Genomic DNA, 26,076 nt, shown 5'->3' with positions numbered 1-26,076 from the left:
GGCCCTGTGAACAAAACTAATGTGACCTTTCATGTGACCCACCTGTTGTGCTTTCACAATCGATAATAGTTACCTCATGTTAGGGTGATCTGGAAAATAACAGTGTGCCAGCACCACAGAAAATAACATTTGTGTTTCTGTAGTTTGAATTTGTATTTGTCTCAGATCTGAAATTAAGGAAAATGCAGGTTTTGTAACAAGATGCTTAAACGGCAAAATATTATTATTGTAGGAGCATTGTCTCTATTACCAACTGATAGATTTTAAGATGCATTCAGCTGCTGAATCATAGCTGTAAATTTGCAGAATTGGCTTAAAATCTGTGATTCTTAGTAGTATTAAAGATGGTGGGAAAATCCAATTGGCTGTTTTGCAAGTGTGGAGAGTAGAATTATTAACAATGTCAGTGTACGTGAACGCAAGTTTTCACACTTGTTCATTTAAAAATAACAACATACAACATCATATTTGTTTGTTTTCTGTGAAAAACCTTAAAAGGCTTAATTAGTTCTTAGACATTATTCTCCCAATTGCATTTAGGTCTTGATCCTGGAAACAGACACTTTAACACAGATAGAGCAATGTTGTTTTTCTAAAGGTGCATGATAAGTATATTAGACTTGCATTGGGGTGACTTATAGGTTATGAGCATAAGTATTTGTAGGATCAGGACCCTTATTTCAAAGAGGTTTTCACATGTGAATTTGAAGTACATGCGCTACTGCTGAATTTGCTCAGCAGACCAGAAAGGCTCTTTCCCTTTGGAGCCCTTATGTTTTATCTGGTCAATGGCTCGCGAGCTAAGAAGGATTTACACATTGGATCAATGATCCATGAAATAAGGGGGATTTCCACAATGTCTCTCAGTGACAAGTTACAGTGTGGCCACACAGTATGCAGTTTCAGAAGTAATGTGTATGCAGAGATATATAACTGTTAAGATACATTATAAATGATCATTATATGATTCTGCCTAATGGTCAGGGAAGTGTATAAATAATGTATTATGTATGTTAGAGAGAACTTTGTCATTCCTCTATCTCTTTTGTTTGGATTGAAAAATGTTTATACATTCTGTATTCTGTGCCAATAACCAGGGTTGTTTTACATATGTAGATCTACGAAAGTCAGACCTAGACCATGTCCTGTTGGCACAAGAGGTCTCTCTTCAGTACTACTCTTTTCTTAAATTCGTGTTAATGAATTCTTTCTTTTTTGACTACATGGATGTCCCAGGTACTGAAGATCAGTAGTTGACTGAAGTTATAAAATGGAATCAAATGTCCAAAAATGAAAGTGTCCTCTCAGCAGCACTGTTGTGGCTGAGCAGTGAGTCCATCAAGTTGAGCGCCTAACTGATGGCAACTGCCAAATTACAACATAGGGAGAGGGGTATCCTACTAAGTAGACAAGGCTTGATCAAAAGCCCCTTTGAAGTTAATAGAAAGACTCCTACTGACTTGCAGATTTTGGAATAATGAAATTATTATGAGATACTTGGTCAGGCAAGTAATAAGCTTCTTATTACCCAGTTACATTCAATGGCAACTTTAGGCCTATGACTCTTACATGAGTTGGACTCCTTATCTTCCATGAACTCCATGCTACAGATGAACTCACTGGCAAGAGCAGTGTCACACATTCTTATCCTCGGTTCCTTCTCTTGCCTTTAGGGGTCTGACCCTAAGTTGTAATTCAGCAATAACTTCGTGAGTCTGCCAGCTGGCTCCTATCTTATGTTCCCCATTGTCTCACTGGAATAATGAGGGAAACCATACAGTAAAACACAAATCTCATTTGTGAATCTGGCTAGCTTCTCAGGACTAGGGGCAGACTGAGTATTACCATGCAGAGACCCCGCATGTCTGAATTTGAGCTTTGTTGGGGTGCATGTTTCAACTGTACTAGCAAGAAGATTCTGGTTTCAGTGAGGCTTCTTCATTACACGAGGCTAAATTATGCAAATGATGTGGTTTGAAGCTGTGTGGTTTTTGTAAAGAGTATCCATGGGACCCTTATCCATGGAGGGGATACAGGACTGCTTTGGTCTTCTTCAGCCCATTTGTGATCACTCTTGTCTGCATAAGAAAGCCTCTGGGGGTACATTGCTTTGGAAGGGAAATGTCACTAACAAAGACAAATGATTCTTCCAGAAGATCCCCATCCCTGGAGGTGTTCAAGGCCAGGCTGGATGGGGCCCTGGGCAACCTGGTCTAGTAAATGGGGAGGTTGGTGGCCCTGCCCGGCAGGGGGGTTGGAGATTCATGATCCTTGAGGTCCCTTCCAACCCAGGCCATTCTGTGATTCTGTGATTTCTTGACAAGCACGGTTTTACTGCAGTTTACCTTCAGCAGTATGTGAAGAATCACTTAGTATTCCTTGGAAAAAAGAATGTTAGCAATGTGATGAACAAGTTACAGATGGAAAGTGCTGTTTATAGGGTTGCCTCACACAGCTGTTTTTAACTCACCTGGATTTCACTATTCCTTTTTTAATTATTTTTGGACTTAAAAAAAAAAATCTCTTAAAAATGTTTGCAGTTGAGAAGTAGTTGAATGGGTAGACATATCACATTAAAGAGAGAAACAAAATCTATAGTAAGAAATCTTGCACCTGTTTTTCAGTAATGGTGTAGTTCTGTGACTTTATATTAGGGTTCATTGTTGTTGTTTTTTTTTCCCATGACTGCTAGCAGCGGTGTTCTTAATCACACTGTTGAAGAAGTATGAATTTATAGACAGCTTGGAAAAGCAGAACATGTAGAACAACCCTTTCCACAAGGTTTTGATGGGCATTAATTTGGTTATGTTCTTTTTGTCTGTGAAGTTTTAGGTTAGAGAAAACAGAGAATGACAGGGTTTCATATTGTGCTTTTAACATCTTTCTTTGCATTTTTTTCCCTCTAATTGTCTTAGTTTTTTATCAGACAAGCCATATTCACGCTGTTCTGCGTTTGCTTACTCAAGGCCAAGGCACCAAAAAAGGTCTCATTTTTAAATAGTGGGTGGGCAGGGTGATGGTCTAATCTCTAGAAGGTGTCTTTGTACCACTACTGTTTTATTGAATGCTGAAGAGACATAAATCTTTAATTTATTTATGAAACACGCAGTCCGTATTGAAGATAATTAGAGTGCTGATTGATATTTTCACTTAAGGCAGATAAGCAGCATTAGATTCTACACTTAAAAAACAATAATAATAATGATATTTGATTTAAAAAAACCACACACAGTAGTTTTCATATACTAGAAATATTTGTCAGCCATTCATCTAATGTGTTATTCTCTTCCCAGATCTTTTCCCTGTTGTGTCCTTATTGCAGCAATCACCAAAACCATTTCAAGAGTTTAATTTAGACTGAAATGATTCTCCATAGAATAAACAGAATATCTCACCTGTGAAGGATGATTACTTTTTCTAAATTTGTTTAAAAAGGAAAGACCTTTGTTTTTCACAAGTGTTCTACTTGCAAATTTTTATGTGGAGATACTGAATGTACTTTAGGTCTGAAAACAAAACACTGCTGTACATAAGTGCTATCAGCAATTAAATCTTTCATATTATTGGCCCTGAAAAGGTAAGGATTAGCATTTTGATTTAAGCCATCACTTGGCCATATATTACTATTCTTTTACTGTGAAGATATTTTTTTTTCTGATTATTTGTTGAGTGATGGTGGTGTGCTGTGTTGAAAAAGGGCATTTCAGAGGCCTTTAACAAATTGAACATTAAAAGACAGTTGTGCTATAGATGAGACTAGACAAAACAAGAGAGAGCTTATGAAAGTATTAACTTAGGGAACTGATACATAGGTCACTCTGAAAGTAACACCTCCTATTTATTTACATGGAAACTGCAACAAATTGAAAGAGCACAACAACACTATTTGATGGAGCAAATTCTCAGGTACAAAAAACTATATTTCAACATAGACTCACCACCATCAGCTATGCATTTTCATCTGCAGTGAACAAAAGCCTGCATGCCATGCTCGTAAAATCTGTACCAGCAGAGGTGACCGTCTGTCACCGCTGTTGAAATGCACCACTCACCACCTCACCGCTCACATCCATGTTTTGGTCTCCATAAATGTTTTGCAAGTGTTGATGAATGTCAGTGGGTGCAGTTTTTTTTTTTCCACGTGGAGGAATGCTTCATCCACGCTTCTGTGTCAGACATCATTTTGTCAGGCTGCCCCTCCACTGCCATCTGTTGCATGGCAACAAAAATATAATGGAATATAGGCGGGAAGGTTCAACCTCTACTGCCATACCACCAACATCTGACTCTGACATTGTGGGCCAACATAGTAAAATAGGGGAAATTACTTTCAGAGCAGTCCTCATACGTGTTCTTTTTATAGCAATACTTCTCATCCACTTAGGCATACAGCTCAACATATTGCCTTGCTGTTAAAGCAGCTTGGTTTTGGTGAGTAGTTCACTCAAGTACTTCATTTGCACACATCTAATTGAATGCATTTAAGGAAGGACATTTAAAAGTCACATTCTTCACCTGCATGCATTCTGGCTCTCCCCATCGGCAATGCTACTGCAGATTTTCCTTGCAAAGGAGAGTGGACTTGCCATGAACTGTGGCTAATGAATTTCCATGGTATTCATGGCAAGAACAGAGCCAGAGGATCTACTGTGGTATGTCTCTTAACTATCTTTTGCAGGCTGCACAGAAGTTGTATAGCTTTGGTAGGTACCAAAGCTACAGGTCATCAGTGATGGATTGTAATCAGGCCTGTGGCCGTACCTACCCTGCTACTCATCTAGACCATCTCTAACTGTGAGATAAGAACAGCTAATCTATTCATGTGGCATCGAGCTAGTGCAGCTAAGTAAGAATAGGGTCTTTCAATACATTTTCAGTTTGTGTGAATATCCAGTGTTCTCCTTTGTAATTAAATGGATATTTAGCTACCATATTCTGTATATCTGTTTCTGTGAAAAGATATGATTCATATTTCTTATGCCTACCTGTATCAGCGAATTCCCAGTTATTTTTTAGTGAGCAAAAATCTTTGCTAGTGACATGAAACAGGCCAAATATGCTACTGTTGCTGCTTCTTAGGGTTCTTCTGTAACCCACTGTATCCTCGAGTGTCAGTTATATATTTTAGATCTCTTTAGAAGAGGCTGTATTTTTCAGTCTTGAAAGTTATGTGAAAATTGCATACTTTAGTTAATTTGCTATTGACTAATTGTTCCTTATAGCTACTATGTAGTTTGCAAGTTCAAGAAGTTTGGAATCTTGAAAAGTGGCTACTTTAAGAAAGAAATTATTTTACATACGTTTAAATACCTCCTGCGATTTACTACCAGCTTCTGCTTCTTTCTTTGAAGAACTTGGATATCTTTTTCTTTTTTCCATATTCATTGTTCCCTCTGTCCCTGCTTCACTGCATTGTCTTACTACTTTTCATGGAACAGACTTCTGTTCATACTGTATGTTGCTGACAGGACTTCTGTTCATAAAAAAAAAAGAAAAAAAAAGATTAGGGGTTTGGGGGAAAGATTGAACTTGTAGATTCCCTTAGTGCTTTAAAAGCTGAAAGAGGTAAAGAGTCATTTTCTCATTTTTCTTGAATATCTCTAAACTGGGAGTAATTGGCTAGCTGTGCACGTAGATACACGTGTGTGAGTTTGTGAAAGCAAGTCTTATAATTTAATGTTACTCAGTCTCTTAACAAAAATAATGCCTCCAAAAGCACGTGGCTTGTCATGGATGACATGGCTTAACTTCTGTATCCTCTGGCTGTCAAAGGAACCACTGAACGTTTAGAAAAATAAAGTAAAAAGTGTTGAAGCCAAAATGTGAGTAACAATAATTTGCTAGGACTTACATGACTAGCTGCAACCTGATCAGTTGTGGATCAATTAATGATTTTCTAAATCAATTTATCATGTTATTATACCATGTTACAGTTAATAAATTCCAGGAAAAGAGCTACATCAAGTTTAGTGAAAAATAACATTTTTTAGTTCAACACAGACACTGTGTAGCAAGATGCTGATACATCTGTACATAATATGCTACATAATACATATATGGGAAGCAGAGAAAGGAATTAGAATAGGAGAAATCAGTTTTGCTGGCAGACTTCAGCTTTTTTGTTTGAGGTTTAGAAATGGTATTATCTTCTTTCATAATTTTGTCTTATAGTTAATTATTAAACAAGGTGGAACCTCAAGCGCGTGCAGAATTAGATGGAATATAATGGTTTTCAACCAGATCCTGGAAAAAAATATCTTTCGCAATTGTGCTGGTAAGGATTTCTTTCCTTACCCTTTTTCTCCAGTTTCTTCTTCATTCCTTTCCTGTTCCTTGTTATTACATGGCAGTGTCATCTAAACTGTTTAAAGAATAGGGACTGGGGACAATTCTGGGGAGTCAGCTTCCATACCTAAGCCTGACTGGCTTACTGAGCTTTTCCAGTTCACTGGTGCAAGCACAAGCATTGAATGGATCATATACGACTCTAATTCCAGCTTGACTGGCAGTTATTTCTTGAATTGCCTAATTTTACATATGATTAATTTTTAATTCCTAAATCACAACATAAACTGTGTGTATTACATTACTATAAAAGTATGCTAATACATAGGCTGTGATTAACTTAAAGCATGAGTTTTGTTTTTGCTGGTAGGCCAGAGTGCAACCACCGCAGCCTCTGTGGGAACTTCTGGTTTGCAGCTGAAAGCAGTATGCATCCTGAAGCATAAGAAGAGTGATGCAGATATTTTGGGTGTGACTAGAATAACATGACAAGGTATATAACTACAGCAAGACATAGCAAGAAAATTAAGTTTCTGTGAAAAGCAGACTGCAGTTATTTCCATGCTGATTCTAGTTTATGACTCACAGTTGTAAAGGCCAAAACATATACAAATGCATATCTTGATGCCTGGGGAGACCTTGGGAGGTCAGTGCTGAGTCCTGCTCCCATTTGTGCAGGTAGGAATGGGGCCAGCAAGATGTATCAATGCATACATCCTGCGCTGTTTATATCCACCAGCTTCTCCTCACTGTCTTCAGAGTGCAATTGTAGAAGAAACTGTGCTCTGGGCTCATGACTGGCTTGTATGCTTTGCAAGAACTGTTTTCAAGAGCTGATATCTCAGGCAATGTCCCATGAGAATTTAGGTCTACTGCTTTTTCTTGTCATTGTACGGAATCTGCGTCAAAAATATGTCAGAATGGAAAACTATGGATTGTAACCCACTACGTTTTCTTGAGGAAAAAGAGGACCTAGCACATATTATGCATTGATTTTTTTAAGAGTGGGTTGGATTAGGATGTCTACTTTTTAATGTAGGTATTAGAACAAATCACTTGTCTCATACTGTTTCTCCCGTTTCTGTGAAGTTTGCTTGTCATAAAGCTGAAGTAACACATTGGTGAATCTGCTCCATTGTGTGTAAAATGGAGCTGTTTGCTGTAAAATTAAAATTGAAATATTTATTCTGCTGGCCTGAAAGCACCATCATCTTTTGCCGTGAAAGATTTTCTGTCGTTATAGCAGTTGCACAAGATTCTAAGGTGTTAGATGAATCGTTTCCCTTTTAAGTCATACGCATTTTGAGTTGATTGTTCCTTTTCAGAATGATGTAAAATCATCACATCGTGGTTGTTGCATGTCACTGTGATGACACTAATTGAAATAAAGGGGATGCTCTATTATGATTTTGTAAGATGACATTAATCTGATTATTGTGTAAATATTTTCCTTCTTCTCACTGAACTGGCAGAGAGGAAAGTCACGCTATTGCTCAAAAAATATGAGAACATAAGTACATAACAAGATGCTATTTGCTATGATATTGTTGGCTGAGATAAAATTAGAGGAAAAAAAACTGTTGGAAGTGAATGGACCATATTTGTTTTTTAAATTTCGGATGTTAGAAAATCTGCTCTGAGATTCTGTATAAAAACAAGGATGTAATGCGCAGTTTGTTTTTGCCAAGAGATGAGATATACACTCTTTGGAGTGTCACCCAATGAGAATGACACTCTGTGTAGTCAAATGTTTATTTACTTGCTCATATATTACATTTAGTCTGTCTGATGGCTTGTCATGTAAAGATGAACAGGTTTGCAATTCTTCATGTGCACCCATAGATCTCTTCACCAAATTGAATGTTTCTAATTTCTCACTTTCATTAATTCTGCTGCCATTTATTACTACGGAGATACATTTTTATATGATGACATATTTTTTCCATCTCTTCCTTGTATGTTATTAATAATATGTCATTAAATTTATTTCTTCAGAATGTTTTTTCTTTCTTATTGTTGTTGAGGGACTAATCTTGCAAAGTTACCTGTAAAAAAATAATAATCTTGTTTAGTTTCTATTCAACTTTTTTTTTTTATATATAACTTTCTTATTAATTTTCTAATTAAAATTTGGTTCAGTTCTCCATGTTTACTGTTATTCGATCTGTTATTCCTTCACTGCATCATTTCGATTTCTATATATGAAAACTTTGATGGGTGAAAATCTGTGTTCTGGTAGGATGTTTTGGTTTTAAAACTCATGTTTTTTTGGTTCATATGCTATTTGTCATATGGAGCGCAGCAGCTTATTTCTTTGGCGTGGATCTTTTGATTGTTGTTCTTTTCAGATATTTTTACTAATTTCAGATCAATTGTTCCATATGGACACCAAACAAACTAAATAAACATCTTTGAGAGAAGCATGCTTCTCTCCCCAGGATACTACATAAAGTACATTCCTTGGAGAATAAAATCCCATACACAGGTTTGCATCATTTTCTGTCTTTGAGTGTGGTATATTTGTATGCAAGGTCCACTTAATGCAGACCTAATCTCAGAGTTCACAAAGGTAACCGATATATCTAGATCTGAGAGTTATTGCTTATCACTTTAAATGATCTCTCTGCTTTTTTTTTTTTTTTGTGCTATCTATACTGTCCTGAGAAATCTGAGGATAACAGTGCTGCATTTATGTTTTCATCTTTTACCACAAATATTGACACTATCAGTTAAAAAAAAAAAAGTAGGCAAACTGCAAGGGAAACTAATGGATGCTCTTGGAAGCGTGTTCAGTGCTCTCATCATGTTTTCTTTTATGTAGATTTTCTTGAGAAGCAATCCAGAAAGGAGTCTAGTGTTACTCAAGTGCAACCATATTCTTGTCTTCTCCTTTCACTTTTTATATGCTCCAGCATTCAGAGGTGTTCTCATATTGTTACTGTATTTGCAGAATCTGTAAAACAAATGTAGTGGAAGAATCTGATGCAAAATATTCTTGACATGGTCCTTCTTCAGATTATTATTGTGCAATGGTTTTTGTTTGTTTTACTTCAAACAGTTTAGTTTCTCGTTGGTCGTTAATTTTAATTTCAAAGTCAGATGTCTTAAAATGGAGTTTCAAATGAAAGCAATTCCTTTTACCCCTAGTCTGTTGGATTATGCTCTGAATTATCAATATGTAGAGAGAAGGTTTATGACACTGCTAGTTGGTATCTTGTTCTCAACTTCATGTACATTAGCTAAAAGTTAAGATGTTACTTCTTTCTATGCAGGCAGGACTTGCAAGGATAGAAATTAGAGTCTGGTGTGTTGTAATTTTCTTTTGAGGCCACGAATTGGCAAAATGCTGTCTTCTTGCTCATAAAATGACGAATGTGTCTACCAAATGCAAGTTCCAAGTTAAAATATGTTCTGTAATTTGGTAATTGTGCAGAAAGAACACCAGATGCTTCTGATGATGAAACACTTTGGGTGGGATCACCAAGTTTTAAGGGATGGCAAACTCCAAAGGCTTAATTATCATCCCTTTGAGCAGCATACACTTTATCTGAGAGGACAAGGTATTGTCAGACACAGAAAAAGAAAGAACCATGTACTTCTTTACATGTTATTGAACAAAATCTGCAGAGCTTCTTTCTGGGAATACGTAAAACTCAGAATATTTACACCTAGTTGAAAGGGTGCTAAATTATGTTTCCAAAGTGGGAAAAAAAGTATATATAATGAGCAATATTGTTTTTTGTTCTAGTAGTCTCTTGTTTGCCAAACATGCTAAATTTCTACAGTATTCTGTTAATGTTTAACTCAGTCTAACTCATTCTCTTGCAGTATGAATATCTTCTGCTCTTTGAGTTCAAGTGTATAATGACAATAGTATGAGATGACTGGAGAGCGATCTGCTCTTTTGGAAGATTTTTGTATAAAAAGAATTGGGACACGCCAGGTTACTAGAGAGGAGAAATTTAAAAATGTTAAATAGCATGTCATGCAGACAGCATATTTTATAACCACATAACTTGCTTTCATATAGTAAGTCCATACAAGTTTAAAGTGTTGATTGATTTACTTCTGCAATGTTAAAATTGGACATTCAGTTTTAATACGCTTCAGCCAGACTCTAATCACAACGTACCCGTCATTTGTGTGCTGTAATCACAGAGGATTTTGTATGTATGTGAATGAAACATTCTGCATGTTATTTTTTTTTCTTGCACTTCTATGATATATTTGCTAAATCGTAGTGATGTTGGAGAATCTTGGGAAGTATTTTTTTTCCAGCTTTTACACAAGGGTAGTATTATTCTTGCCTGAAACCCTACCAGCTATTGTCATTGAAATCAATGAAAGTTTCACTATATCCTGCAGTGTGATAATAGAGTCAGCTTGTTGAAATACATCTTTTATAAGGCATAGTTAGATAATGAGGCCAAGGATAGCCATCACCTAACATCATGCATGTTTAGTGACTTCGGCAGGATCGAACTAGTACAACTGTGGGAAGGAGTTCAGTTCATTAGTTCACATAACCACAATAGAAATTTTTTCTTTTTCTGTGAAATTTGAGTTTCATAAAATGTGAGAAACCTGCTTCATATGCTGTCGTGTAACAGTGAACAAAACCAAAAGCACCTAGTAGGTCATGTTTTCAGACCCTCTTACTGTGTCTGCAGGAACTAGGCTTTAAAGGTTGTTGGGACTTGCTACTGAGCACAGCTGCTTCTCCAGGTAGGGAGAGGTCTCGAGAAGAGTATCATATATGATTGATGGGAGACACTCTTGTTGGCACTGGGCCACTTTGTACATTTTTTTATATAATTATCTCCTAATTTTTGTACATGCTCTTAAGCAATTTATGATTACTTCATCTTAAAAATCAGTCAGCATGCTTACAGAGAGGATTTGTCTGAGACAGTAATGTGATTTTTTGTGCTTATGACCTTTTAAATATTTTAACACTATCTTTACTTATTGTTTGCAAAGATCTATATGACCTAGGCTGGGATTCTGCTGCTCCTGATCTCTTTTGAAGAAGAGACTTGGTATTAAGGTGTTGCTTAATTACACAAATGGCTGCAGTACAGGCTGTCAGAATTAGAAAGCATGTATTACTTGACCTCTGTCTGAGATCCTAAATTTTTGAGCTGAATTTTTTACAAACTTTGGTCCTCTTTAAAGAGTAAAATACCATTCAGCTGTAGTATTCTTAATTATTTACTTCCCTCCAAGGTACTTGAAAATTTTGTCTGGAGAAGCTGTATAGGTACCTAACACATTCTTCTGCCATGTAGTAACAGTCATGTTTGACCTTGCAATGAATGATCTTCTCTTGTTTTCCCCCAGAATTTTCTCCTCATACACAAATAGTTAACTCTATGCTGCATACCAAAGAATGCATATGCTAGAAAAAGAGGGCATGGTTACCTGGAAAAAGAGAGATTTGTAGCTCAAAGAAGCAAAGTATGCTGAGTTGAAGCATAATGGAAAAATCAGAAAATTTTACACAGAAAAAAGCCCAAACAAACAAAAACTGTACATACTTTCTAGTTGCCTGGGAGTAGTTACAACCTGTGCTCTGATCATTTCTGATGGATGTTGCTGTAATGTTCACTCGGTTGTTTGTTAAAATAAAAATGGAGAAACAACACCCTAAAATTCCACAGTAGTAGCAGCTTCATTTACCACTGAAGCACTTCCTAAAGCACTTTTTTTTTCTAAGGAAGTGCAAGTTATTCCCTATATTTTTTCTTTTCCCCTTCATTTTCTCTTGTTTGATTAAACCATTGATAAGATCTTACAATGAGACATGTCAGGTTGATGAGTTAATTTGATGAAACTTTTAGCTTTGCTCTCCAAATTAATGCCAATTTTGTGCATGTGTGTCTGTGTGTTTCCCCCCCCAAATCAGTATCCCATGTACATTTCTGAAATATCTTATGCAAAGCACCTAGTAGCCACCCCTCTAGCCATCAGCTTTTCATTGCTGCCTGTCAGTATCATGCTGAGGACAGGTGCAGATAGCCTGAGGCTTATAGATATGGAGCAATGCTACTAAGTGCCTGGAGAAATGATTTTGTATGACTAACTAAAGAGGCTAAGAAATTATTGCCCAAATAATTTTCAGCATGTGAAAAACAAAACTCATTCCCCAAACTTGACTTTACATTTTTCATTTAGGACAGTTTGTCCTGAAGTGAAGGGCACCTCTGGCTCCAAGATCAACAGTTTGCTAATGTGTGATCTCTGTACACATTGAAAAAAAAAGAAACAGGGTATGAACGTGAGACTGATCTTTATGAACTGACAGAAGGCAATGCTTTAGCATTTTAGGCTACTTCACCGTTAGTATCCTTGATGTAAACTGGAGCTAGGAGTGAGTGTATACTTTATTCTATGGGCCAGACTGCCTGCAGAGACTTTTGTCTATGGTGAACATATATCAGTTCTGGTTTCAAGATATCTTGCAGAGGTGAATACTGAAGAAAATAATAAGAAATCAAAATCTTTATAAGCAATAAGAACATATACATTTTTGAAAGAGATGCCATAAGTGAAATTCAGTAGCAAATAAAGCTTCACCTGGTTAATTCTCCAAAGCTTGAATTTTTATAAACTGAGAACTATTGAAGACAAATTTCTGTTTCACAGTGTACTCTTTCCCTACTCAAACACTATTATTATTATTATTTTTTTTAACTGATGAAATAGTCCTTTCAGAGACACTGAAGGAAAGCTGAGTTTTTATGTTGAGGGTTTGGTGAGGTAAGATTGCTCAGTCTTTTACGTGTGATTTCTTTTTCTGGCAGGTGAGAATTATTTGCATTTGGGACTGATTATTGTAAATAATCACAAGTAGAATGGTGTCCTGGGCAGAGTGCAAAGCCATTTCTTCACTGGTGGTACTCTGTGGTGAATAGTCGGGGAACTGTTTTCTAATTGTGCATATTTATGTAAGCTGCAATTCTAATAGACCAGACGAATCCTTGAAGAAATAAGTGTTATTCGTCTAAAGTGAAATTAAAACGAGAGCATGTGGACCTCCTTTGCTCTTGTTACGGTGTCAGGAGAAATAAATTTCAAAAATCAGAGCTGAGGAGGAAGTTAGTATTTGAGATCTTTTAAATAAAAAAAAATAAAAAATAAAAGAACAACTTAGGCTATAACTGTTATGTTTCAACATTTCAGAAAAAGCAACAACAAAAAACAAGCTATGCAGTAAGGAGTTCTTGTCTTTTGAGGAATTCAAGGAAATTCACCTGAAGGCAAACATTCTTAAGACCTTCTAATTGAAAAAGAAACATGAATTGATGCGCAGCTGACTTAATTCTTGGCTGCATGGCTCACAACCTGATTACTTTATATTCTGCTGAATGTAAGGATACCTCTCCTCCCCTCCCCTCCCCTCCCATTCTATTTTTGTTGTTGTTCTTTAAGCATTCTTCACTTGTGACAAGTTGAATCTCCAATTTTTGTGGGGATTTTCAAATCTGAGTGCTATGTAGTATATTTACATTGGAATTTTAGATGAGGTAATGTGTACCCATGCATTATTGTTATTTCTGATATCACCGAGATATCAGATGGACATTTCAGCTACCTTACTCTTTGTAGCTCTTGGAAAGAATGGTAAAGCTGGACTTTTCCAACTAGCATTTTCATACCCGCATGGAAACCCCCAAAGATCTTTTTGCCTGAGGCCTTCTGCTTCCTGTTTGAGAGCTTTCTTGTTACTATTACAGGTTTACTTATGCATGTGTAGGTATTATACTATTCAAAATTATGCCAAGGATTTTGCATCTGGTAAATTTTGCATCAGTATAATTTCAGAGCTGTTTAAGCTGAAGTCCACTGAAGGAACGTGCTGAAGATGCATCTTAAATCCTTTTCATATTATGTGCATCAGCTTCAGAATTTAGGCAGTACTGGACAATAAACCAAAGCCTCCATGTTATTTAACTGACTACTACTCTGGAATTCTTGATGCTTTGTCTGAAAAGGAAACTCGGTCACCGAATTTGTTTTTACTTTTCTTTCTAAAGAGACCATTTATTTGCTAAGAGGAATTCAGAAGTTGTAGACATGAATATATGAAAAGTTATGAAAAAATGAATATCTATCTGTAAATATAGTTAGTTACTTTGAATTTGAGGCAAATCAGTGAGATTCCATTCTGTTGTGTAATTCAATTCCAATTTAGTCCAATCCAGAGCTCATGGAATTCATTGAAGAGATTTAACTGCATGCTAAATTACAGGTTAGAATACTATTTCATTCTATCTATACTGTTCTTTTCTGTAAGGCAGCTGAGCTGTAAGAATGTACCCTCCTTTAAAGAAAGTAAGCCAGTTCTTCAGTAAACTTAAACAATGTCCTGAATATGCAATAGTAGGAAACCTGACATGTGTTACGTTGTCAGAAGCTAAAAGGAGCCAAAACCTGCTAACAGTTAATTGTTAATTTTAATTTGTTTTCAAGAAAAAATATGTCAATGTGGTATTTGTTGTTTTCTTATATAACATGGTTTTACATAATGGCAATATTATGTAATAAACAAAAATATTGTAATTATTTTTGCGCTAAAGTTGTATCCAGAGAACTCATTTGGGATTGTATTACAGTAGTGCCCTGAGGCCCTGTTACAGTGGCAAGTCCCTGTATGCACATAGGAAGGGATTAAAAAGCTATCATTCCAAACAGTGAAACTACCTTTAAGGCACTGAGAGAGAAAAGAGTGAAAATTTGTTACATGTTACATTGCAGCTCAATGCCAGAACTGCAGCTGTGGCCCTTCTGTCTTTGATTTCAATGACTCTGTGGCAAATGTAAGCTTTTGAAGGGTGATCCTGGGTGCCATCTTAAAGGCATGACCTCTGCACATTGCTGCTTCCAAGCGCAGTTTGCAATTGCTGTGAAACTCTGGATTTGATATATCCTTCTAACAGTACCATGCACTGAAAGAGGTCCTGGTATTGGAACCACAAGCTGTATTTCTCTGGGCTTGTAATGCTGTAACTCTCAGTGTGGGCTTAATAATTTGCCTTGCATTGCTTTCAGCATGTGGATGTATACGTGCAGATGCCACAGAAACATAACTGTTTTGAAAGCTTTCTCTCTTTTCTTTAATTCAATTAAATAGATTAGGAATGACCCACCATGTGTCTAATAAAATAGCATGTAGCTCACAAAAATTTCCAAAGTGTCATAGCTCCTTCATGTGAGTGGCAGTGAGCTGGTGCTGCATTTACCAGCATACCCTGGGCTATCAAGGAGGTTTCTTGCTATCGCTAACCCATGAGTTATAGGTGGAGTTCCTCCTCTCCCCTCAGCCTTCCAAGTAGTTTGCTGTATGTCTTGTGGTTCTTATCTACTTGAAAGCGTGGGTGTAAAGCTAATCAGATCTGAAATGCTAGTCCTTTTCCTAGAATAAATACATATATAAGTATTTATTTCACTTTCACATTGGATTAGATATTTTTGGTATTTCCAAGTGGACGTAGGTCACTCTGAAATAATGACTCTTATTTATTTCCATGGGAACTACAACAAAGAGCACAATAGCACTATTTGGTAGAGCAAACTCCCAGCTACAAAACACCACTTTTCAACATAGTCACCATTTTCGCCAGCAGTGAGCACTATCCTGCATGCCATGCTCATGAAAATCTGCACCAGTGGAGATGATCCACTGTAGTTCTTGCAACTGCTGAAGTGCATTGCCTGCTGCCTCAGTGTGCTCACATCCTCTTTTTGGTCTCCAGCAACCACTGATGAATGTTAGTGGATGCCATTGTTTCCTCATGGAGGAATTCAGTGACACACCTTTGCTTCATCGGCACTTCCAGGTCAGATGCCATTTTGTCAGACTGCTCTTCTGCTGCCATCTGTCACAAGGTGACAACATGTAATGGGATATTGTTGGGAAGGTTCAACCTCTCCTGTCATACCACCTACATCTGCCTCTGACGTTGTGAGCCAACATGATAAATATTACTTATGGAAGGAAGTATGGAGGAATGGAGTAAGCATTACTTTTGGAGCAACTCTCAGAATTTTAGTGGCAGGTGTGACATTTAAATTAGTTGTTGAACAGGAACAGTGCTTCTTTTTCAGTCCTTTTTAGTCTTAGCCCAATGCTATGCTGTGATCCAGCCAACAGACCTTTATTTTGTATTCTGTGCTCGGGTCCTATAGTGATTGGATACTTTATGGATATGCAGGAACACAGCAGAGAAACCTTCATGAGCTGCCTGTTGAATACACAATGCACATTTTTCAAATGCATGTTCCTTTACAGAAAGGGTCATTAATAGTGCTTATAGCCAGTTATTTAATACAATACTGCAAGATCATGTGTCACTACTGAGTGATACCCTTTTGGGAGAGACAATGGAACAACTGTCTTGTGAACCACGCTGTGGGCTTTGGCAGAAATGGTGATGCTTCTGGGGTTCCTTTTTTAAGAGGCTGTTTACAGAAGCACCATCTATTGTATGTGTATGTCAACATGTTTTTTGTAGACAGATGTGAGGTTGCTCTAAACTGGAATTCATGTAGTTTACGTAAGTGCTAACCATAGCTAAACTGGATTAGAGTGGGTTTGTGGCCAGACATCTCATAGTGTGGGCAGAGTGAGTTCACATCTCCCTGCAAAGCAACTGTGGAGTTGCAAGCCTATTCTAGGTGTTTTTTGTTAGCCTAATTTCTGTAATAATGACATAACAGCTTCTGATATGTAGAAGAGTAGCGCGTTGCTCTTACAGAAGGAAGAAATACTAGTTCCTTTTTATGAATGAGGAAATAGAAATCACAAAGAATGACCCTTGCTGAAGGTTGTGAAGAAAATCTGTAGCAAAGAAGTGGCTGAGTCCAGAGTTCAGAATTCAGTCCAGACCAATGTTTACCTCCTGCACCACGTTCTTATTCTTACGTCACAGTGATGCAACGTTTCAAAAAGACCGGTGCCGTAACAGATAATATGCTCTGATTCCTCCTTTGCTAGATCATTTGGCTGGGATCTCTGTTGCAGAATACAAGGATCTGAATGAGAATAATTGCTGAGAGTATTGTAAAACGTAAAGTGAATTTTTTTCTGTGATAATGAATGGAACAAAAGAGAATAAACAATTTAAGAAGTGAGCAAGGGCAGTAAAATACAATCTTAGGCCACTGAGAAGAAATGACAAAAGAGGACGACAACAGGATTTGTCTCATATCTTCTGTATCAAGTCTTATCTGTAGTGGTTACTTCAGTTTCTATCCTATCACAAAAAGACTGTGTACGAAGAGTGTTCTGTGTGCAGGTAAATGAGCCTTCAATGAACAGTCTTGAAACCGTGCCCTTTAGCTCAATTAAGTAAAATTTGTAGAAACCCAACTCAAAAGGTTTCATCATAATCAACCTTCTGCCCCTTCATTTTTGTGATTGTGGCTATGAGGCTACAGGTCATTAATGTTGTTTTAAGTGTGAAATTTTGCACATTTGGTGTGTGAAATTGTGACGATTCAGGCCCTAAATGTATAACTTCATTTCTGTATTATTCTTTATTCTCATTTCACATCATGCTATAATTCTGAAAATAGTTTTTTAACAGTTGTTGAATGGTACATATTTTAGTCCCAGAAGCCCACAATGATAGGCCACATTCGCAAATGATATAACACGATGCCATGCTTTTTACTAAATAACTGCTTCCATTTTTTACTTGCAGGCTCCCTTTGTGCTCACTTTTGTGCACAGAAAATACAGGCTACCTGTAGAGGCTGTATCTTAGAAGAATCAAAATATATTAATGAAAGATTTCATAGAATTAGTATGTTTTTTTTTGTTTCTCCCAGAAGTAGTGAAATATTAAGAAAACTAAAATCTTTTGGAATCATTACAGCCAACAGTGTTTAGGAAGAAAGAGAACTATTTTGTAATTGACTTCATAGGCAAATAAATTCCACTATTTGTGGAATTTTCCTTTGTTTGTAACAGTTAAAGCATACAGTCAAAAAACAGTTAAAACATACTGATGTTCTTAATCTGTTTTAAGTCCAGGATTCTCTTGGTATCAATATGTATTTGCAAGATGAGCAAAAAGCACCTGAAATCAGGGCATAATGTGCTCTTACAGCTTTGCTTTTCCCCTTTATTGTGGGATAGAGATGCAAGAAGCTTTCCAAACAAGCATCTAAAATAGCTGCAGGTACTGAGAATGTTCTGAGAGCATTCTGACTGCAAAATGCCTGGCTGAATTTTCTAATGGGACTTGTACCAACTGAATCAACAGAATACTTCTAAAAAATCACTATGTTCTTGTATATATTTCTGCAACAACCGTTCACCTGTGTGGTCACTTTGAGTTCAACCTGAGACATCAGAAGTGAAAGCAAAAACAGATTAAGCCAATAGAATATGGACTAGACTTCTGAAAAGGCCAGGTCTTTCTTCTTAACAACAGTGGAAGCTGGCCTCTCAAAGGCTTTACAAAAACATAATGCAAGTCTTTTATCAGTTGCAGGGACTGTACACTTTTAGTCATCCACATACATAGATTGCATAGGATACAGCTAATGGAAATTTTGTATTAAACTTCATGATGTTAGTGTTTGATGGAAAGAGGGCTTTTTACATGGAGCTTCAAAAAGGGAAATCTAAAATAAGAAAACAATGCAAGGCTCATTATAGAATATTAGAACTACAGATATGAAGGAATGGAGGAAAAAAAAGCAACTTATTCGTTTAATTATGTCTGAGGATTTTTTGGAGTGTGTTAGCAGTGTTGTTTTTTGAGCCAGAAACTGTGCAATGTAAAATGAGTCAAAGTAGTGAAAAACAGGTGTCATTTTCCTCCTTCTAAACCCCAAGTATCTCATACTTTAATTTTCAATCCGCGAGTCTTACTCACATTGTTGCCCTAAGACCAAGGCTTCACATATGTCTTATTCTGCAAGATTTTATTTTTCCAAATGAACCTTTTTCCTGGTAGGTTAACAGAATGCTAGAGCTAAATTTCAAATTTTGTATATTTAACCTTTCCCCCTAATTGCTTGTACAGAATAAAGGTTTGGTGCTTTGTTCCTAAATTCTCTGCATGAGGTGGTGTGCATTAAAGTGTATTTATACTCTTTCAGATTAATTAACTGTGACCTTATGAACCACTGTCCTTGTTTAATTGGTGGCTCCAAAGCACACTAATGGCATAAATCAGCTGATAATGAGATTCAGACTTGCTTTTAAAATATATAATAACACAGCATTGATACAGCAAATGAGATTTGTTGACTTTCTGTTGGTATTACAGGAGAGAAGACACAATTAAACGTGTACTTTCGGGATGGGGGAAGGCTAGGTTGGAATGAATAATATGCACTTCAGGGTGGGTGTACAAAATAAGGAGGATATTCTACATCAAGATAAGTTTGGTATTTTCTCCTTGTCTCTAGGCAATGTGCAGTACTGGCTGGTGTACTTTAGGATACAGAAATGTTGTGGGAAGGTGTTTCTTAAAGATTACCGGAGGCTAATAAAAGTGATGATTTCATCTTAAATATAGTTACATGTTTTTAAACTAAGCTTACACCCACTGTTTTATGAACTGTAAATTAATCAGATAGCTTCTGGAGAACAAAAAGGTTTTGACCTAAACTAGTTGCCCAGGATCCATTACTATTTTCAGTTTAATGTTACCCATATCCATCCTCACATTTTGGAAAGAAAACAAGGGCTCTGCAACAAAGTTTCTTTGTTTTCCCAAGAACTAAAAATGTGCTGTATGTAGACCAAACAATAAAAATAAACTACTGAACTACCTTCTAATGCATGGGGGTTCTGGAGAGAGGAAACCATGGATATTTAGAGGCATAAAGTGAGTCATTGTGCTAGTTAAAGAATTTTATAAGGCAAGCTCTGTGGGTTTGAGTTGCATCTGCTACCTTTCCAGCTAGAACTGAGAGGTACGCAGGAAAAAGAATGTAGGATTTAATCATGCCTTATAGTGAACACATTGTACTTAGATTAAGCTTCTGACTGGGATCTAGACCATACCAGAACAAAATTGACATCTGTCTTTCTGTATAAATTTTGCCCGAGTTGGGTTCCAGTGAAAAATGCCCAAACAGTAGTATTTCAAAGCAGTCAAGCTGCAAAATGCTGCTAACAAAATACTTCTAAAATGTAATGAATGTTCTGTAACATGCTGAAGAAAAAAAACCAACAGCAACAACAAAAACAGCAATCCAAAGAAAGCCTCAAAACTATTTCTCTTATTAAAAGATAACCATGCTTGCACTTATGACAGTTTCTATAAGCTGCAGTGGACTGGGTTGCTATGGTGTGAGGTGTAGAACAATGAAATAATTGTTTCTTTTGGTATTGGCTTCCTGGAAACAGATTCTGTGTAAATTAGTTGGCTGAAATATTCACAACAGTATTGTGTGCTGCTTTATTTCATACAGAGTTAAAAATCATAATTATTCTATAATAAAAAAAAAGTAGCATCGGTTCTACACTTTCTTTTGTTTAAACTTTTTTTTCCCCTTTTGTATTTTCAGGACAGTTTCATGAATTCAAAAGCAACCTACCAGTGATTTCTGGGAGCTGGGGCTGATTTTCTTGTGTATTTGTAAGTATTCATTGAATAATTTTCCTGTGTCTTTCTGATACTATCTCAACACAACAAACGGAAACTACTTAAAACTATTTATTGTAATATCATAGTTTTAAATTCTTTTATTAAGAAATGTACTCCACTACTTACAAACATTTTGTAGTTTGTTTTTGCTATCAATTTAAGCTTATTCACAAGGGCTACGGATACTTGACTTAACAATGCATATTCACATTATTTCAAGCTTCATTTCATCTCTTTTTATAATACTTATGAGAGTACAATACATCAGTTACAACTGTTGCTAACAGTATCGGTGTGTCTTGCTGTTGTGATGCAAATTGTTTCTGGAAGTGAATTGAGGCTGTGATTCAAGACTGACAGGACTTTTAGAGGAAAAGTTACATGGGTTAATGGAGGAAATACTGGAACAACTGGTATCTGTTGAATTGGGAATGTATTTATATTTAAACTGGAGAAAGCTGACCTTTATGGTTGCAGCAAAATGACCGAGAGTGGAGTCATTTAGGCCATGGCCCAAGAATATGGTTTAGCATATGCCCAAGTTCAAATAAAGTAAATGGGACTAGATCTCTGCATAAATGCTTTGAGAAAGGGAAAGTTAGAGGAGAGGATATGAGAGTAAGACACTTATTTATACAATGAATAGAAAGCTTTGAGAATTGCTGTTTTGGATAGTCTTCAGCTTTAGCCAAGTATAATAAGGAAAATCTAACGGGACTTAGACTTGGCATGATATAAATTATTGCAATACCTCTTGTATGATGTAGTATAAATGAAACCAATCTATGCAGCCTGTTCTCTTAAGTCGCAAATATAGTTTATGAATAAATATTTATTCAATCATCTGTGGAAAAGAGATGTTCACAGAACTACATTCATCAGGGAAAAATATGGCTGTTTCTCCTCTCAATATGGAAACGCGTTCAATTTGTACTGACCCTTCCTCTTTACAAATGTTTATTTTTGTATGTGGTTTCACTATTATATTTGTAGTTTCTTTCACTTATAGGTCAGTAGGTATTTGCATCTTTTTAATGAACATTGTCAATCATATTTAAAGAAAATATTGTTATCAAATAAAATAATTTTAAAAAGTATAACCTTTGAAAAAAAGTTTTGAGATGGCAGGGTAAAGTTATGGGGTGATTACTGAATAGACAGGGAGGAATTTTATGCAACTTATCCTGGCTTTGGCACTGCGTGGTTTTTCGAGCAATTACATGGGCTTTCCTATGCCTCGTTTTTTCTCATCTATGAATGGAAACAGAAATATATCAGTGAATACAAACAATACCTATTTATACTTCAATAATCAGCATGCTTTCTAGTCAAAGCAATGGAATAAATACAGTAGTAGATTCATAATGAACGTCTTTGTGCTTAACAGGCTAATTGGATGAGAAGGTGTAAGTATTGTTTAATTTATGCTCATGTAGTAGTGTGAACTTACAAAGTGCTTTAGTAATTGTACTATAGAATACACTGAGTTGGAAAAGACCCGACAAAGATCATTAAGTCCAACTCCTAGCACCACACCTGACTACCCCAAATCCAAGCCCTGTGTCTGAGCATTGTCCAGTGCTCCTTAAACTCTGGCAGCTTGGCACCATAACCACTGCCCTGAGGAGCCTCTTCAGTGTCTGACCACCCTCTGGTGTAGAATCTTTTCCTAACACTCAGCCTGACCCTCCCCTGACACAGCCCCATGCCACTCCCTCAGATCCTCCTGCTGTCACCAGAGAGCAGAGCTCAGCGCAGCCCCTCTGCTCCCTGTGAGGAGCTGTAGGCTGCCATGGGGCCTCCCCTGCTCTGGACTGAGCAGACCAATGGGCCTCTGCCACTCCTCATATTTCTTGCCCTCCAGACTCTTCACCATCTTTGTTGCCCTCCTTTGGACATGCTCTAATAGTTTTATATGGACTCCTGATCTGAATCTTGCTTGTCTTGGTTTACAACAATGTTCTCTGGTGAGAACTACAAAAAAAATGATATGAAATGCACTTGTAAAACAATGCTTGTGTTTAGATCAGCCAAATAATTAGCTAAACTGTATTGAGCAATATGGACTATTATCACACAACTGTACATTGCCTTTTGCAAAAGAAATTTAAGTATTTTAAAACATCTAGCATATTGTGTCCATGAGAGCTGGAACATGGTCTAGCATCCTTACCAAAGAAGCCAAGTAAATAACTCTACAAAATAACTGTTAAATGAACTGCAGTCTAGTCTTTTGAAGATATTTTCTGCAAATTAGAGTTCAGTCACATTGACAGCTAATACTGCTGCTGACTGATTGTATTCTTCCATTAAAGGACTTGCTTTGGAGTTTAGTATTGTATATTTGGGAGCATAAGCAAATCCCACATTCATATAAGCTGAAAATAAAATGTAGGATGTACAACTGAATGATACAACTCAGTGTCTCCTCACATGCTGAAAACAGGATTGAAGTATATGTTCTATATTAATACAAGTTTAGATCTTAAATCATTTCCATTGTACCTGTCTAAACTTGAAAACGTTCTTTAGGTTTCAGTTCAGCAGATATAGACTCTTAGTATTCAGCAAGAGTAATATGTCTAGTGTCATAAATTTTCACTGTGCTCTATAGACTAATAGGACAGGCTGTTACCTCAAGGATCTTTCAGTTTAAAAGCTTTGTTTCTGCAAATACTTATTTATGTGAGTTGACTGTGGAAGCTGATGAGAACTGGATCAGGACATGAGATTGAACAAAAATGGCACTAGGCAGATAATACTGTATAAGATGGAGTCTGTGGGGGTTGGTGTGGAAGACAAAAGGTTTGTATGTATAAATAGTTTTGAGAAGATTCAATTCAGCGCAGCACTTAAAAATGATAAGAGAAGTATACAACTTTAAAATGTTACGCTATAGCACGCAGGCATATTTTTGCAGCATGTTTGTTTGATCTGTACTCCAGATAGAAGTTTAGATCAATGCTAGGAAGGATTAATCTTTAAAACAATCTGGTTTTGAATATGGGAATACAAGAAGATCAGCGAAATAGTGCTATAGGTCTGTACCACAGCTATTTTTCAACTAGGGGCTATAACTTTTTCCTTAAATTTTTGAAAGTTTTGTCATAAATGCATTCTGCTGTAACATGTAATTACTTGGATCATCCAGTTCAGACAACTTTTTTTTTCTTTGTCATGTTTGGCTACTTTTGTTCAGGAGAAAACAGGATTGATGATTCATACAAAAGTAACTTTCATGGAAAATTTGACATTTGTGCTTTTGTGTTATGCCCGCAGAGTAATTGTCCTAACTAAAGGTTACTTTTTTTTCCAGAATGTGGTCTTGACATGGTTTAATTTATTTAACTGTTCTCAAGTAGGTTTGTCTAGTAGGAAACTGCAATGGTTATTTAAAGTTACAAAAGGTAAAATAAATGCCCTCCAGTAGCCTTCGTGTAAAATGAATTTTACTTGTACATCAGTAATTATATATACTTATTACTAGCAGTTCATTTTTTGTCCATTTTATTGTGATGTGAGTGCAAAGTGAAAACACTGACAAAGGGGGGGGGGGGGGGGGAAGAATCTGATGTGAATTGTGGTAAAGTCAACAAAACTAACTCCAGTGCCTTGCTAGCATAGCTCTGCAATGAAAAGCAGGAGCAATTTTTGAAAGGTTTAACAACAAAAATATAAACATGTAGGGGGCACTCACATAATCATACATCATAACAGGAAAAACTGATATTTTGAGTAGGTAAACCTTGTCAGTTCTAACACTTCAATCAGCATACGATCAGAGTTCTTTTTGCTTCAAACTCATTCTTCCTCAGTTTTATTGTGAAGGCAACTTTTTTACTTCCTTAGTTTTATTTGGAATGTTTTATTTAAAATGTAGAGACTGTGTTTATTTACACCATCTGACCAAATAGATCAGTGCTTTGTATTTGTTACAGCTTACATTAAAAAAAAAATAATAATAATAATAAAAAAAATTGGAATATTTACTTGATGAACTGAAAGAAGCCACAGCCTGTTTGGAGCAAGTGGAGGCACATGGCCTTGGCACTATTTAGCTTTATGAGCTTTATTGATAATATTTGATATTCTTCTGAATTATAGAGAATTCATTTGGGAAAATATAGTTTCCATGCTTTCTAGATAAGCAGAATGGTGAATTCAGTCTTTAATGAGTTGATCTCTTAACATGATTGTTCATCAGCATGTTGGTCTAGGAGATGTGTATCAAATTGCCACTTTATAGAATTAACTGATTTAAAATTCCTATTTAGAAAGCAAAGGGGTGCCCTACTGGAAGCTTTGTTTGCTGCAGCATCCATGACTTTTCCACATATCTATGCTGGAGGTATCAGTGGTCATTTTCCTCTTCTACCTACTGTTCTGCTAACATTTTGCGACACACCAATGTAAAATGATGCGGCTGCACTGTGATCTAGCCCCTCAGCAGTTTGAAGCTCTGTTTTCCTGGGATTATTTTATAAACGGTGAAAAAAAACTGATGTAGTAGGAAATTGACTTTAGTTTTATGCAATGCTTAAGCTACAGTAGCACATAATTTTTCTCATAAGAAAAAAAGTTCTCATGCGCTTATACTAGGTATATTTCAGAGAGACTCAGTTGTGAAGAAACAAAACAGAAAGGAGAAGGACATTTCTTTAAACTTGAGTAATGCCCAGTGTGCAGATGTCTAAGTACATTTGCTAGAAAGGACACAATGAAAGTATAGACTTCCACTGTATAGTGCTGTGTAGTTGTACCTGAAGAAAGGAGTGTGTAGGAAAAAAGACTGGAGAGAGAAAGGTCACTGAAACATTCCTCTGGTGAGAGCAGGACAGAAGCCCAAACAAAATTAACAACATTTTTTTTTTATTATTTTTTTTATTTTTTTTTCAGCATCAAAGTGTCTCATGCCCCTCCTCTCCTACCTTTGTCTCTTGCTGGGATGTCTGATGGACTCCTCTGTGTGAATTTTTCTAAAACTGTGTGGTTGTGGAAGGTCATCTAGGGACTTCTGGTTCTCCTAGTAGGACTTTCTATTGCACGATGCTGGCACTGAAGCATGTTCCTATCTGAGTCTCCATTTACCTTCAGAGTGCAGCAGATGTTATTTTGGCTGCTTCTTTATTTACTGTACAGACTGTTTCTTGGTAAATAAATAGATATACAGTGTGCTCGT

At 36.6% G+C, this 26,076-nt stretch overlaps 1 protein-coding gene across 15 annotated transcripts in view; it reads left to right on the top strand.

The window, feature by feature from the left end:
- Positions 1 to 26,076, top strand: part of SOX6 (SRY-box 6) — a 404,747-nt gene that overhangs the window by 68,688 nt on the left and 309,983 nt on the right. For 11 of the 15 annotated variants that reach the window (XM_025150674.3, XM_025150677.3, XM_040700840.2 and 8 more), the window contains one exon: positions 20,818 to 20,888. The gene's annotated coding sequence lies outside the window, so the exon portion shown is untranslated. Of the gene's footprint in view, positions 1 to 7,752; positions 17,583 to 20,815; positions 20,889 to 26,076 lie in introns of those variants that run through there. The other 4 variants (XM_040700839.2, XM_040700838.2, NM_001398399.1 and 1 more) reach the window with 4 other exon arrangements.

Source organism: Gallus gallus, chromosome 5 (assembly GCF_016699485.2).
Source record: "Gallus gallus isolate bGalGal1 chromosome 5, bGalGal1.mat.broiler.GRCg7b, whole genome shotgun sequence".
NCBI lineage: Eukaryota > Metazoa > Chordata > Aves > Galliformes > Phasianidae > Gallus > Gallus gallus.
The sequence above is the reverse complement of the archived record's forward strand: the minus strand, read 5'-3'. Positions and strand labels throughout refer to the sequence as shown.